Consider the following 16,289-nt stretch of genomic DNA (forward strand, 5'->3'; position numbering starts at 1 on the left):
ATGGAGACTCATGTTTGAGACTCCATAGTAGCTAAAAGAAGACACCTAAAATTTATCTATTTTTAGGATTGGTGTGGCCTAGGCTACACACAATCCTATATAATTAAAAAAAAAAAAGAAAAAAAAAAGAAAAGAAAAAAAACTCTATTCTTTACATCTAAATCTTTAGCTCTTATAAAAATAAATTATAATATATTATTTAAATACTATTTGTATTTAATTACTTTTAATATTTTATGATATATATAACACTGCATAGTAAATATTATTAGTAAAATCTATGGTTTATGAATAGAAATATTACATCCTATGGCCAAAAATGCTAGAAGTTGTAGTTTTCCTCTAAATGGACATGACATGTAACATCCTTATCATATTGACATGATTGAATTTTGACTGCATGATAGATGGAGCATGAAAGTATAAATGTAGAAGAAGACTTAAATGATTAAATAAAATTTGGAATTCATAGCATCATTACATAATTTGGATGTCTCCGAGGACTTCTAGTGATACTACATTTTATAGAGAAGGGATTGCAACATTTAAATCAAGCAAAAGAAAAAGCAAAGGAAAATCCAAATTCAAAAAGAAGGTGGGGCATTGAACGACCATACCATAGTTGCATCCAATTGTTGACAAAGACCATCAATTTTTTCCTCTATGCATTGGATTAGTTACATATGGTCAATCAAGATATTCATAGTGGAGGCCAGTTGCACAGATTATTAGTGTGGATGGGGTTGGATCAAGGTCTCTTGATCTGATAGAGCTGGGGGATTAACATCATCATAAACAAGAATGGTCCAAACTAGCATATTTGGAGAAGCCATGTCTATAGTAGTGGCAGTGGTGGAATTTTCTTTAACATTTCACCAGGCGCAACCAAACATGTCCACCTAAAGTCCAACTAACATTGTGTTATTACAAACACACACAAAGTAAAAAAGGATAGCACAAGCGATTGGAATAATGGGCCCCATGTGAGAAGGGATGAGACTTATGGTAGGAATTAATTCCCACCTAAAATGATTTAATGCTAGGTATAGTTCCAAGCCTTCTACACAAGTGAATCTATCATCCTAACTGATTTCAAGATGAACCAAAATAATGCAATTATCATGAAGTGTGTTATGGAGATTTACAACATGACCCATCAAGCTTGCACTCGGTTGTTACTAACTGAACCAGATGCCATGGAGGACGAGGTTAAGGGACAACATGGATATGGACTACTTCATTCATGCTTAGGGTTTTGATGAGTATTTCTAATGCAAGGGAATCAATTTGAGTGTTAAGGGCTTGTAGCACATGGTATGAATTAGTTTCCTATACGGAGACCAATCCAAACATAATTCAATGTATAGGGATTATTGACTCTTAAGGAAGGTTCCCAAATTCAAGTGCCTTATCGTGTTGCTAGAGTTACCAATGATAAGCAATTTACAAGTGATCAGAGGTTTGGCCAAATCAATTCCGTTTAACAAGGTGTAAAGCTCTACTTCATTGTTGAAAATTAGACGTAAACTCGAAAATTAATGTATTTCTTCTTTTTCTTAACAATAAATACCTTCCAATAACTACCCCTTAATTAAAAAAATATAATTATTATAAAATAAAAACTATTCTATTATAATTATTAAATTATAACACATAATATAATAAATTATCCATCCATTTTCTTTAGCATAGATTAATATCCAATATCCATTCATTTTATTTGTACACCTCATCATTAGATACACTATAGTTATATAATTATCTCAGTTAACATCAGGTTTGAGATATATATTCTTTACAACCATACATACATTCTTTTCATGCTCAACATAAGCTTCACTTAACTACACGCTCATACTTCGACAGATATGTAAAAAGAATCTCATTAACATAATCTTTATAATTATACATTCGATATCTCATCTCATTTCCAATCACTTACACTCGACAAATTTAAGTTGGATGTACTTAAGTAACAAGTTGTATTCTTCGAAACGGAATGTCACACATTTCTTTATATTGTATTATATTTATATATATTATTATTGAATGTTATATTTAAAATTGTATATTGAATATTAATAAAACAATAAATTAGGATGTATTAATTGAATAATTTATTTTTGTAATGTTTGTAATTTATAACATATAAATACATTAATTTTTTTTTAGGTTGCATTTTGGATTATTTTAAATAAGGATTATATATATAAAAACATTTTTATCGTTAGTGTGTTTGAAGAAAAACGAGACTAGTAATATAAGTCGGAGTTTTTTTGGTTGTTAACATTTTATTAATCTAGCGCATTTTGTAAATAACAATTTATAAAAATAGGTTAGTAGGTTAGTTGTTTTAGACTTTGACATACATTTATATGAGATGACAAAATGATTACTAACCTTACAAGCAAAAGACTAGTGAGTCATAACAATTATTGGGTTGAATCCTCCACGCATCCATACTAGATGGTCACGACCCTCATCCTAGGAAAAGGAGATGTTCATTGATCTCTCCTCATCCTAGGAGAAGGGAGATGTTTATTGATCTCCTAGCTAGAATGATCGATTTGTGGTCAATACTATCAATTTTTCTCCCCAACTCTACCAATCTAATAGAATTCTCCTCTTAAGTCTTCTTGTATTTCTATCTGCCACCACTAACAATATTCAAATAATATTTAACCATGTATCAACTTAGTGCCATGATCGATAAAATAATGAAAATGAATGCAATGCCCAAATATAATAAAAGCTTAACCCACTTTTGTGTAAACTAGAAATTAAGAAACACTCACTCCTAAACACCCTCTTATACTTTCAAATTAATTAATCTACTAAATTAAAATTAATTATAATAAATTTCCATTCAAACGAAAAAAAATATGTTATTACAAGTGGGGTTGTACTTATCCCCCACACACAACCCATGGATTCCGAAGCTCCAAGTGAAGAAGGGGGCGTCTGCACCCATTCCCTAAATCAACTGAGAGTTGACCACACTCACTGAGCCATTTCGATGAAAGTCAAACGATGGCATGGACTGAAAGGGATAAGTATGGGAAAACCACACTCATTGAAATCTGCGACTTTGAAAAACACGGCCGAGCACTGCGCGAGTCTGCCACTTAGCCGACAAAATATGGACCGTGAGGCTGGCAGGGCACGGTGTCATCGTCAGGGTCTCTGGTTCCATAACAAATTCAAAATCGGCTTTGTCTTTTTTCCAAAAGACACAGGATACAGCAATTTGAATGCGTTAATGGAGTCCCATACATGCTCAAACTTGAAACGAATCCCAAGAAACTCACACTGTGTCATGTATCAGCACTGGCTCGAGGATAATTAATGTTTTGTTTCGGATTTCCGGTAAATTACGAATTTGAGATTTCTGAACCGTGATTTGTCGTTAGGGTTAGGGTTGCATTTTTGACAATCTCGATGAACCGTTTAAGTTACATTTTTAGCAACTGCACTTTCTAGATTTCAACCAATAACATGGAAAAAAGTTGTAACACAAATCAATTTCAAACACCAAATAACATGGAAAAAAGTTGTAACACAAATCAATTTGAAACACCAAAATTTTTTAGAAGCTTGATTTAGTGATGAGATTTGTTTTCATATTATTTGTATCTTCTTACATGATGGGTTTATAATATTTGTATCTTCTTACATTATGGGTTTATAAGCTCAGAACCTCCAAAGAAACAGAATTTTAATGTCGTCATTTGTTGGATACATAACAGTATGTTAATAAATATTCTAAAATTGTTTATAAAATATATATGGTTCGGATTTAAAAATATACCATATTTATTACTCTGTAATCTCCAAACCAGCTAACAAAAGAAGCCAAAAGTTGGCAGACTTGTTTACTGATTTGTAAACAACTGTGTTTGCGACATCTAAATTAACGAACTCTGTGCAAGGTACTTTATTGGTACGGTCTACCAAAGGAGATTCAGGGGTCAGAGCTTAAAATTATACGTTTAAAAAATAGAAACAACACTTCAGAAAAGTACAGGTTGATCAATCAGGAGGTATTGCCAAATATTCATTGATTTTCTCTTAATACTAGAGCACATAAGACAGATGAAACAAAAATTAAAGCGTATCAGCCATTTATATTATGTTCAGCAATGCATGATACAAGAAAATATAATTTTTTGATTTATTTTTCTTTAGAAGTTTTGTATAATTTATGGTGCTAAGTATTTGGTTGGATCTTATTTATATATAATGGAAATAGATTTATATTTTAAGTTATATTTTTATTAAATTATTCTGGTTTAGAATAATTAATAATTAGATTGATTTTATTTTTTACAAGTTTTTTTCATAATTTTTCTATTATCTTAATTTCTATCAAGTTTGAAATAAGTAATTTCCAGCAAGTTTTAAATAATGAACGATTTGAAAAAAAAATTGTTGGGATATATCTCACTTTGTTTGTATTGTTGAGATTTTCTGTTTTAATAAAATAGGCAAAAATTTCTGTAGATGACAACAATAGGATTGGATTTTTTTGTTGCTAGATTAACTCCAGGTTGTTGGGAGAGAGTTAATGCATCCTAAATTTGATGTGGGAAAATTTATGAGCCAGTTAGATTCTCCTTGCTATAAAACAGGTATCCATATGGATGGTTTGATGGGTGTGAGAGTTTGTGAGGATTTGATTAATTTTGTAATCTCCTGTTTGATTAATAAAGATTGCCGATGCCTATGTTTGGTGGACGTAACCCAGATTGGTTGGGTGAACCACGTTAAAAAGCTGTGTCTCATGTGCATGTTTTTATTAGCTGTGTATATGCTTTTTTATGTTTGTTGTGCATTTGATCTCCAACAATTGGTATCGGAGCAATGTTGGAGTGCTGAGCGCATGATTGCTGCGTGGATGGGGGCGATCCCGTACCTGCGTATATATGATTGCTGGACCTGCATATATGAGCAATTGTTGGACCTTGCGAGTGTGTGCTGTTTGCTATGAAGGCCAATTGTTGGACCTTGCGAGTGCGTGCTGTTTGCTATGAAGGCCAGCGCATAGACATACAATGCTGCGGAGTGTATTAAAACTCTAATCGCCCAACATACCAGCGCCCTGACCAGAGCGGCCGCATGGATCTGGCTGAGCCTGCGTGTTAGTGCCTGGACCGGACTGAAGGTTGACATACCAGACTTGGCTGAGTTGAACTGCTGTCCACTGCTGTGTGGGGGTCGTTGTTTCCAGCGTGTGTGGAGGTTGGTTTTGTCCATCAACGTGGAGGCAGCGTGCGTAATGGTTGATGCGTAGAGTTGCTGGGCGCAGAATGATTGATGAGTGGAGCGCTCGTGATGCTGTTCAACTGCGTGGAGGTGTATTGCAGCGCTGGTGATGCTCTGTTTGCCTGATATTTTTCTTTTTGATCTACTTTTGCCGAAAAAATTGAGCTTCTCCATTGTATCAAAGCATACGGTTGGTTTTCACATAGTTTGAACAGACTTGAAGCATACAGTTGGTTTTCACATAGTTTGAGCAGTGTAATTTTTTATTATTATTATTAATTGGTGTTGTATGCCCGTGAAAGCGTGGTAACGTTGCGATGCTGAAATTTAAAAATGTTGAATCAAATGTGCACGGTGTTGTTGAAATAACCACACATTGACTTTAAGTGTTTCTGTAAGGAGTCGTCTTTAAACGTGTAACAAATGTAAGGGTCTTATTTGGAGCAAAGTCAATGCCAAATGAAGGGCATAATTTCATCCAATAATTGCATAATTTCTTTTAAAAAAAGCAAAGGCATATAAGGCATAGGCAGTTTTTTAATTGCTGGTATTTAAACATTGGTTTTGGAGATTATTGTTTTCTGGTTGATATAAGATGGCGAAAACTCAGAGTGCCCGGTTTGAAATTGAGAAGTTTAATGGCATAAATAATTTTGAGATCTGGAAGGTGAAGATGTATGATTTGCTTGTCCAACATGGTGTGGCAAAGGCGTTGTTGAGCAAATCCAAACAGCCTTACAACATCACAGATAATGAGTGGGCCGAGATGGATGAAAGAGCGATAAGTGCTATTCGACTGTGTCTAGCTAATGATGTCCTGTTTAATATCGTGTCACAGACAACAGTTGCTGGTTTGTGGATGAAACTAGAGAAACTGTACATGACCAAATCCTTAACCAATAGGATTCTCCTGAAGCGACAATTGTACAGTTTGCGAATGAAGGAAGGTACATCGATTGCTGATCATTTAAATGCTTTTAATACTCTTCTTGTGCAATTACAAAGTATAGAAGTAAATATTCAATCCGAGGATAAAGCTATTACTTTATTGTGCTCGTTGCCCGAATCATGGGATCATTTTGTTACTTCTATAAGTCTTAGTTCATCAGAAACTATTGAGTTTGATGATGTAGTTGCATCCTTATTATCGGAAGAAACAAGGAGAAGGTCGCATTCAGAAACCTCTACATCAGAAGCTATGATGGTTAGAGGTCGTTCGAAAGAAAGACGCCCCAGGAGGCCGAGCGACTCACGTTCAAAGTCGAAAGGGAAGAAGAGTAAGCTAAAGTGTTGGTTTTGTGGCAAATCAGGGCATTTAAAGAAGGACTGTTGGAAGCGACAGCAGCAAACTTCAAAAGCAGATTCTTCGACAGAGAAGAAGGAGGCAAATACGACAGATACAGGTTCGGCATCTGGTTCAGGTATGAGTGATGAAGTATTATCAGTTAATGTGTCAAATCATGGTAAACATTGGTTGTTAGATTCTGGTGCATCAAACCACATGTGTATTCATAAAGACTGGTTTACGACATATAAATCAATTGATGATGGTGTTGTGTACATGGGTAATGATGTAACATGTAATATTGTGGGGATTGGGAGTATACAACTGCAAATGTTTGATGGGACAACTAAAATGTTAACTGATGTGAGGCATGTACCAGATTTAAGGAAAAATTTGATTTCATTAGGAGCACTTGATTCAAATGGATATAAAACTGTAATTCAAGGTGGAGTAATGAAAATTTACAAAGGTATTTTACTAGTTATGAAAGCTAAGAAGGTAGGAAATCTATTTCAGTTAGAAGGAAGTACAGGGTCAGATTATGTGTCTACAATGTCTGAACATGACAGTAGTTCCATTCACTTATGGCATCAAAGATTGGCCCGGGCATATGAGTGAAAGAGGGTTAAAATTTTTGGCTGATCGCAAGTTACTTCCAAATCTAAAGTCTGGAAAGTTAGATTTCTGTAAGCATTGTCTGTTTGGAAAACAAAGTAAGAAAAAATTTAAAACAGGCAAACATACTAGTAAAGGCATACTTGATTATATCCATTCAGATGTTTGGGGACCAGCCCCTACAACTTCATATGGTGGTTCGTCTTATTTTGTATCATTCATTGATGAATTTTCTAGGAAAGTGTGGTACTACATGTTGAAAAGGAAGTCTGATGTTTTTTCAGCTTTCAAGCAGTTTAGAGCATTGGTAGAAAACAGCACTGGTAGAACAATAAAATGTTTAAGAACTGACAATGGTGGTGAGTTTACTTCCAAGGAGTTTGATAGCTATTGCAAGGATGCAGGGATCAAGAGACATAAGACCACAGTTTATACTCCTCAGCAGAATGGAGTTGCTGAACACATGAACAGGACTCTTCTAGAGAGAGCAAGGAGTATGCTGAGTAACGCTGGGTTGCAAAAGGAGTTGTGGACGGAAGTGGTGGCAAAAGCTTGTTATGTGATAAACCAATCTCCATCGACGGCGATAGGCTGCAAGATTCTGCAAGAGGTATGGAAATGACACCCTTGTGACTATTCTAAACTCAGAGTGTTTGGTTGTGATGCATATGCTCTACTGCCTAAACATCAGCGAACTAAATTAGATCCAAAGTCGAATAGGTATATCTTTGTTGGGTATGGTGTTGGAACAAAGGGATATGGATTGTGGGACCCTACTACCCGCAAAATCATCATCAACAGAGATGTAAAGTTTAATGAATCCTCTCTTGTATAGTTAGATGTAGATAGTAGATTGAAACAGGATGATGTATCTGACTTTCAGCACATTCAATTTGATAGCATTTCTAATGATAGTCATGATGACCATAGTTCAGATACTAGTCATGAACAGGTTTCAAAATCAGAACATGAACAGGGATCAGGTTTAGATCATGAACAGGTCTCAGATACTGATCATCAAGAAGTTCCTACAGATGGTAGTCAGCGAATCGAGGAAGCGCCAGAAACATCCTTAAGGAGGTCAACAAGAATCAAACGACCATTGAGAAGGTATGATGATTATGTTACTTCAGTTGCATTTACTGCTAATGACGATGAACTTCTGTGCTATCAGGAAGCAATAGAAGGTTCGAAAAGTGACAAGTGGAAAGCAGCCATGAAGGACGAAATGATGGCCTTAGGTAAGAACGGCACATGGGATCTGGTTGAGCTTCCGAAAGACAGGAAAACTGTGGGGTGTAAATGGGCTTTCAAGCTGAAACGAGGTGTGAATGATATGGAAGACGGGTACAAAGCAAGGCTGGTTGCAAAAGGGTTTTCTCAGAAAGCCGGTATTGACTTTCATGAGATTTTTTCACCAGTGGTTAAAATTGTTTCAATTATTATTGTATTAGCATTAGTGGCTTTGCTTGATTTAGAGTTGCAGTAATTAGATGTTAAGACTGCATTTCCACATGGAGAGTTAGATGAGAAAATATATATGGAACAACCGGAAGGGTTTGTTCAACATCGCAATGAGAAATTTATCTGCAGGCTCAAGAAGTCATTATATGGCCTGAAGCAGTCACCTCGACAGTGGTATAAGAAGTTTGATTCTTTCATGTTGAGTCAGAAATATGTTAGAAGTGAATATGATCATTGTGTTTATTTTAAACAGTTAAATAATGGCGTATTCATTATCTTGGTATTGCATGTTGACGATATGCTTTTAGCAAGCAAAAGCATAGAAGAAATCAACAGGTTGAAGGCTCAGATGGCAAGGACATTTGATATGAAAGATCTAGGAGCAGCAAGACAGATTTTGGGCATGGAGATTTTCAGAGACAAGAGCAATGGTAAGCTATGGCTATCACAACAGAAGTATATTGAGAAAATACTTTTGAGGTTTGGTATGAATAACGTGAAGCCTGTGTCAGTCCCTCTCGCTTCCCATTTCAAGCTTTCTTCAAGTTTATGTCCTAATTCAGATGAAGAAAAGGAATTTATGTCTCGAATTCCATATGCTAATGTAGTAGGGTGTTTAATGTATGCGATGGTGTGTACGCGACCAGATATTTCACATGCAGTTGGGGTTGTCAGCAGGTATATGGCAAATCCGGGTAAAGAACACTGGTCAGCAGTGAAATGGGTGCTTCGGTATTTGGGAGGCACAAGTAGTTATTGTATCACTTACAATAAGAGTAGTGAATTTGTTTGCGGATATGTTGATTTTGATTATGCAGGTGATTTGGATAAGAGAAGGTCAACTTCAGGGTATGTCTTTACTCTTGCAGGTGGAGCTATCAGCTGGATGTCAAAGCTACAGAACATTGTTGCTTTATCCACTATTGAAGCAGAATACATTGCTGCTTCTCATGCTTGCAAAGAAGCGATTTGGTTGAAAGGTTTGTTTGGTGAATTTGGTAGGTTGCAGGACAACATCAAGTTATTTTGTGACAGTCAAAGTGCAATACATTTGGCTAAGAATCCGGCCTATCTTAGTAAATCAAAGCATATACCGATCAAGTGCCATTTTGTAAGACAGGTTATCACTGAAAGGGGGGTCTCTCTTGAAAAGGTGCATACAAAGGAGAATTGTGCAGACATGTTCACGAAACCAGTTTTGTTAGAGAAGCTACACTAGTTTTTGGCTTCTCTTGGCTTGCAGAAAAGATAAAATAATAAAGAAACAGGGCATCAGGCTAATTGTTTTCAAGGTGGAGATTGTTGAGATTTTCTGTTTTAATAAAATAAGCAAAAATCTCTGTAGATGACAACAATAGGATTTTTTTGTTGCTAGATTAACTCCAGGTTGTCGGGAGAGAGTCAATGCATCCTAAATTTGATGTGAGAAGATTTATGAGGCAGTTAGATTCTCCTTGCTATAAAACAGGTATCCATATGGATGGTTTGATGGGTGTGAGAGTTTGTGAGGATTTGATTAATTTTGTAATCTCCTGTTTGATTAATAAAGATTGCCGATGCCTATGTTTGGTGGATGTAGCCCAGATTGGTTGGGTGAACCACATTAAAAAGCCGTGTCTCCTGTGCATGTTTTTAATAGCTGTGTATATGATTTTTTATGTTTGTTGTGCATCTGATCTCCAACATGCATTATTTGTATAGAATATTAATAAAAAAATTTACAAGTGTTCGAATTATATTTGGAATCGAATTCAAATCCTAAATACTTTTAAAGAGAAACTACTTCCAATTCGTTGGTTATATTGCTAATATTTTTTTACGTAGCTACAAAATTTATTGACAGTAGCTAGTTATCTTACTTTATGTTTTACTAATATATTATCATTAGAATATATAACTATACATAACTCATCCACGCTCTTTTGCATTGAATCTTCTAACTAAAATTGCAGAACAAAGATAACTAATATTACATCTCTGGTACTTATAAGTTAATAGATGGTCGACGATGAATCGCTTTGGTAAAAAAGCAATTGGGGAGGAATTCAACTATTTATTTATTTATTTTATTCTCTAATGATAGGATTCCCAACTAATTTGGAAATTAATAGGTTATGATGTTATGCTTCTTCCTTATTATTTAGATCATCACTTTTATATAGATATTATTTTGTTAATTTGTTTATTTATTAATTAAATATTTTCTTGAAAATATATGCAAAACTAATTTTAATAAATACAGGTAAAACTAAATCTTATTCAAACTCTCTATTTGACCATTTCAACTATTGAAAATAATGTATTTTTTGATGTAGGAGCATCGGACTTAGCCAGAAATGTGATTGTATGTTCACATGTTGTGGCTAACAATAGATGAATTTTATTGACTTGAGTGGTCAAAATCAATTCTTAGGAGAGAGGGTTGGATCTCTCGAATTGATCTTTACTTCAATTAACGTAGAAATTAAATCATTGTATTATTTTTAGAATAGGAGATAAGTGTTAGGATAGGTGTGTATCAGAGCTTGAGAATACGGATTTAATAGTTGAGCTCATAAAAATAGAGATTGAGTTCTCAATGTTGTTAGGATAGGATTTGATCCATTAAAGAAAGGTAAAAATGTAATGATAGGGATTGGATGGAATAGAAGAGTGAGTAAGCAATTGAGAGAGAGAGAGATAGGGTTTGTGAGTAATTTCTATGTTATTGAAGAATTGATTAAGTGTGGTGTTGCGTGTTATTCTTGGTGCATAATTTCTCTTGAATCTATGTATCGACATTCTGGACCCTAATCGGGGATTATTTTATGTTTATGCATTTTATTGATAAGTCATATTTTGTTAGCATTAAGGGTTATTCCAAGCTTAAGTGCTAAACCTTTGTTAAAATGTATTTATTAAAAGCACATATTAAAGACATGAGAAATATTCCCTAGTCATAAGCGGTATCTCACGCGCTTAAAGAATGGTAAATGGTATTTCTAAAATTCACGTGATTAACATAAGTTGGTGACATGTAGCACGGGAAAACCGATTTTCTCGCGCACTCTCGACCTGATATCGATCATGCTAGACAGTCCGCGATATTGCGCAGTAGTCGCTGGATCGGATGGCATAGGTCGATGATGGAGATTGACCTGGCTAGTTGGCGCACGATACGTTGCAATATCCATAGGATTGGGTAAACAAATCAATGGTGCAGATTGAAGCACTTGGGAGTGGAAAAGTCAAAGTGGGACTGATGGTGATTGGTCAGCTTAGCAAGACCCTTAGGAGGAACCACACGTACAAATATGTTTAATGCATAGCTGATTGGTTTTTAAGTGAACCATTAGTCTAATTGTAGACTACCACATCAAATTTGTAACCATCCACATCATTTGGTATGAGAGCTCAAGGATTAAGTCTGTTATAGTAAACATGCCACCGAGGAGAGGCACTGGAATAGGTTGGGGGAGACCTGTAATGAATGAAGTTCTACTGGAAGAGATTCGAAACCTACGTACAAGTATGGAGACAATGGAAACTGATCAAAGGAGAGGGCTTGATGAAGGAGATGCCAGTGCTGCAAAGGAATCTTCTGAGAAAGAAGAAGAGGATGAAAGCGAATCCACCAAAGTTCTCAAAATGTTGGGCAAAGTAAGTGGAAAACCAAAGGTGGAAATACCTTTGTATGACGGGAATCTCAATGTAGAAGAGTTGATGGACTCGATCAGTTCATTGGACAATTATTTCGACTATGAGGAGGTTGATGACAAAAAGAAGGTGAAATTTGCAGTTACCAGATTGAAGGGTCATGCAGCTATCTGGTGGGATGAACTACAAACATCCAGAGAAAGAAAGGGGAAGCCCAAGATCAAACAATGGGATAAAATGGTGAGTAGGTTGAAAGGTAAATTCATGCCAAAAGATTATCAGTTAAATATTTTCAGATAGTTACAAAATTTGAGACAAAAGGGGATGATTGTCAAAGAATATACAAAAGAATTTTATAAGCTGAGCATTAGAGCAAGACATGCAGAGGATGATGTAGAAAAGGTAGCCAGATACATCAATGGCTTGAGATATGACATACAGGATGAAATCAGCTTGCTGAGTCTAAAGACAATTGAAGATGCCTATCAAGCAGCTTTGAAAGCAGAGGAGAAGATGTTGAGGAAACAAAATTAGAGGAACAGGGGAAAGTTCAGCAAGAGGTAGAGGAACTACCAGATCAAGATTTCAGCACCCTCAGGGTGAAGCAGGAGGTTCAAGTAGTAGACCACCATAGAGAGGAGACTTTAGTAGAGGAAGATTTGCACCCAGAGGAAGAGGCCAAGGAAGAGAAATTTGGTGTTATACATGTGGAGAATGGGGACATGGATCATGGGACTATCCTCATAATAAAGCATCAAATCAATGGAATGTGAATGTGGCTGAGGCAAAGGAAGAAAAACCTCAAATTGCAAATAAGGAAGAATCACTTGAAGTAGGAGAATCTTTGTTATTGAAAAGGGTATTGCTTAAAGCAGAGAAAGAGACAGGAGAACCAGCTTAGAGAAAGAGTTTATTCAGAACTACATGCAAGTCCAAAGGAAAATGTTGTAAAGTGATAATTGACAGTGGAAGCACTGATAACCTGGTTTCTACAGAAATGGTGGACAAGTTAGGATTAGTGAAAACAGTACACCCTACTCCTTACAAAGTATCATGGCTGCAAAAAGGACATCAACTTATTGTGACAGAACAATGCAAAGTAGAAATCTAGATTGGTACTTATAAGGATGTGGTATTATGTGATGTAATGCCAATGGATGTATGCCATGTATTGCTGGGAAGACCTTGGCAGTTTGATCGGAAAGCTATACATGATGGGAGAAGAAACACTTATACTTTAGAGAAGGATGGGAATAAACATACACTGTTGCCATTGAAGGATGAAGCAGACAAAGAAGCATCTGGAAACAGTGTTATGCTAATAAGTGGGAAAGAATTGCTACAAGAAGTCAAGAAGGATGAACATATACATTTTTTTGTCATAAGGAGACCTAAGGTAATTTTGACTTCCACAAACTTAGATGATTTATTTGAAGAAATCAAAACTCTGTTGAATGATTTTGCTGATATTATTGTGGATGAGCTACCAAATGCATTACCACCAATTAGGAGTATTATTCATCACATTGATCTAATACCTGGAGCAAGTTTGCCAAATAAAGCAGCATACAGGTTAACTCCTCAAGAAAATGCAGAAGTTGGGAGACAAGTGCAAGAACTAATGGATAAGGGATTAATCAGAGAGAGTCTTAGTCCATGTGTTGTACCAACAGTACTCAGTCCAAAGAAAGGAGGTGAATGGTGCATGTGTACTAATTCCAGAGCCATAAACATAATTACTATTAGGTATAGATTTCCTTTACCATGCATGGATGATTTGATGGATTGTTTAAGTGGGTCAAAGTATTTTACTAAAATAGATATGAAGAGTGGATACCATCAAATAAGGATTAGAGAAGGAGATGAATGGAAGACTACATTTAAAACAAACAGTGGGTTGTATGAGTGGTTAGTGATGCCTTTTGGACTCACTAATGCACCCAACACATTCATGAGATTGATGAATGAAGTCTTGAAGGAATATGTAGGCAAGTTTGTCATTGTTTATCTTGGTGATATTCTATTTTTCATTAGAAGCAAAGAAGAACATCCGGAGCATCTTAAGTTGGTTCTAAGAACTCTGCAGAAAGAGAGACTGTCAATAAATTTGAAGAAATGTAGTTTCATGAAAGAAGAATTAATGGATTTGGGGTTTGTAGTTTCTAAAGAAGGTCTGAAAATGGATCCAGAGAAAGTCCAAGCAATTTGGAACTGGCCTATTCCAAGAAACATATTTGAGGTAAGAATCTTTCATGGTCTTGCAAGTTTTTATAAAAAATTTATTAGAAGTTCTAGTCAGATTTGTGCACCAATTATTGAAACAATCAAAGAGACTAATAAGCTATTCAAGTGGACAGAAGCAAAAGACTGAAATTTTAAGTTGCTGAAGAAGAAAATTATAGAAAAACTAGTTTTAGCTTTGCCTGATTTTGGAAAAGCTTTTCAAGTTGAAACTGATGCTAGTGGAGTTGCAATTGGAGCATTTTTAAGTCAGGAACAAAGACCAATAACATAGTTTAGTGAGAAACTAAATGAATATAATAAGAAATATTCTTCTTATGATAAAGAATTTTATGCTATTGTGCAAGCTTTAAAAAATGGAGACATTATTTACTACCAAAAGAGTTTGTATTGTTTTCTGACAATCATGCATTACAGTTCATAAACAACCAACCAAAATTGAATCAGAAGCATGCCAAGTGGGTAGAGTTTTTACAGAGCTTTACTTTTGTGATCAAACATACAAGTGGTAAGTTGAACAAAGTTGTTGATGCTCTAAGCAGGGTAAATTTCATTGTGCAAGAATTAAGAGTTGGTGTTGTAGGATTTGAAGAAATGGTTGATATGTATAAAGATGATGCAGAATTTAAAGATATTTATGCAGTTGTACAAAATCCAACAGTTCATAATAGAAGCCAGTGGTTAGATTATCTTATCCAAGGAGGTTTAATGTTTAAAGGTAACAAACTATGCATTCCCAAATGTTCTATGAGGGAAAACATAATCAAGGAGAAACACAGTGGAGGGTTATCTGGGCACTTTGGACAAGACAAAACCTTTTCTCAAGTAAATGCTTTTTAAATATGGCCAAAGATGCAAACTGATGTTAATAAATTTGTTGAGAAGTGTAGGATCTGTCAGCATGCTAAGGGGAGAAGCCAAAATATAGGATTGTACCAGCCATTACTAATACCAGACCGACCATGGGATGCAATTAGTATGGATTTTGTTTTAGGATTACCTAGAACTCAAAGAGGAAATGATTCCATTTAAGTTGTGGTAGATAGATTTTCAAAAATGACACATTTCAGTGCATGCAAAAACACTAGTGATGCAACACATATTGCTAATCTATTTTTTCAGAAGTTGTAAGGTTACATGGATTGCCTATAAGTATTGTGTCTGATAGGGATACAAAGTTTGTTGGGCATTTCTGGAGAACTCTTTGGAAGAAACTAGGTGCCAACCTTAGTTTCAGTTCAGCATATCACCCTCAAACAGATGGACAGACCGAAGTGGTAAACAAAAGCTTGGGAAACATATTGAGAAGTTTAGTGTATCAAAATCCTAAGCAGTGGGATTTAGCACTTGCTCAAGATGAGTTTTCTTATAATGACACTCCAAAGTGAAGTAATAGGATGAGTCCATTTCAAATTGATTCTGGAATAAATCTAAGAGGTGCGTATGAGCTCAAAAATTTGGGCAAACAAGAGACAAGAAGTGCAAAGGCCGAAGAGTTTGTAGAGCAGATGTAGAGACTACAAGAAGATGTCAAAGACAAATTGCAGGAAAGCAGTGGCAAATACAAACAGAGAGCTGATATGAGGAGGAAAGAAAAAGAATTCCAAGTGGGAGATCTAGTGATGGTGTACTTGAGGAAAGAAAGATTTCCTGTTGGGACTTATAATAAACTAAAGATGAAAAAGATAGGGCCATGCAGAATTGTGAGGAAGTTTTCAACCAATGCTTATGAAATTGAGTTGCCAGAAGGGATTGGAATATCACCTATCTTCAATGTTGCAGATTT

The sequence above is a fragment of the Pinus tabuliformis genome, chromosome Q, assembly GCF_031772625.1.
Source record: "Pinus tabuliformis cultivar Carrire ecotype Pingquan chromosome Q, CPIR1, whole genome shotgun sequence".
NCBI lineage: Eukaryota > Viridiplantae > Streptophyta > Pinopsida > Pinales > Pinaceae > Pinus > Pinus tabuliformis.